Source organism: Galeopterus variegatus, unplaced genomic scaffold (assembly GCF_000696425.1).
Source record: "Galeopterus variegatus unplaced genomic scaffold, G_variegatus-3.0.2 Scaffold2315, whole genome shotgun sequence".
NCBI lineage: Eukaryota > Metazoa > Chordata > Mammalia > Dermoptera > Cynocephalidae > Galeopterus > Galeopterus variegatus.
This window is the reverse complement of record NW_007728426.1, coordinates 51,669-52,612: the sequence shown is the minus strand read 5'-3', so window position 1 is coordinate 52,612 and position 944 is coordinate 51,669.

Below are 944 nucleotides of genomic sequence, written 5' to 3'. Positions count from 1 at the left end.
TATGATAGATACCAGCATGCCCACCAAATCTATACACACAATAAACTTACTGTTGATAACCCTTGTGGGGATGATAGGTGGTGGACCACAGTACTCTCAAAACCTGTAGGCTAAGAGATTAGGTCATACGGTAAATTAAATAATTTAACAGATATTAACCATGTGTTACTTATACTAAGATATGTCCTAGGTACTAAGAATGAAATATAAATATGTTAGGAATCCTGAGAAGGAATCTACATTAAGGGGTCACTTCAGCATGGGCCAGATGGTCTCCTGTTCCTCACAATCCCTGAGCACACTGACTTCATAGAGAAAGTAGAGCAGTCCTTCCCAGATTACGTGTTTCCATTGACACAAAGTTGTAGTTTACACAGAATTATTCCTATATCATGCAGGAAGCAGCACTGGCATTCTTGTTAAACCTGTAAAAAAAAGAAGGAACTAGAGTTTGGGAAGGGAAAAGAAAAAGCATAAGGGAAACCAAGAGTATAGGTGCAGCCTCATTTTGCAACATAACATGCGAAGAAAGAAAACCTCAAGCTCAGAACTTCCCTCCTCGTGGTGTTAAGTGGGCAGAGTGATAAGAAGGTGAACTTGGTCCCTTTTGCTTATTTTTTCTTTTGTTGCTTGTGCTTTCAGCTCATGTTCATGAAGTCTGTGCCCAGACATAATTCCTGAAGTTTTTCACCTATATTTTCCCTTAGTAATTTTACAGTCTCAGGTCTTATGCTTAAGTCTTTAATCCATTTTGAGTTGATTTTAGTATATGGTGAGAGGTGCATGTCTAGTCATTCTTCTACATATGCATATCCAAGTTTTCCAGCACAACTATATCAAACTCAAAAGCTTCTGCACAGCAAAGGAAACAACAGAATGAAACGACAACCTACAGAGTGGGAGAAAATTTTTGCTAACTATGCATCCTACAAGGGATTAATATC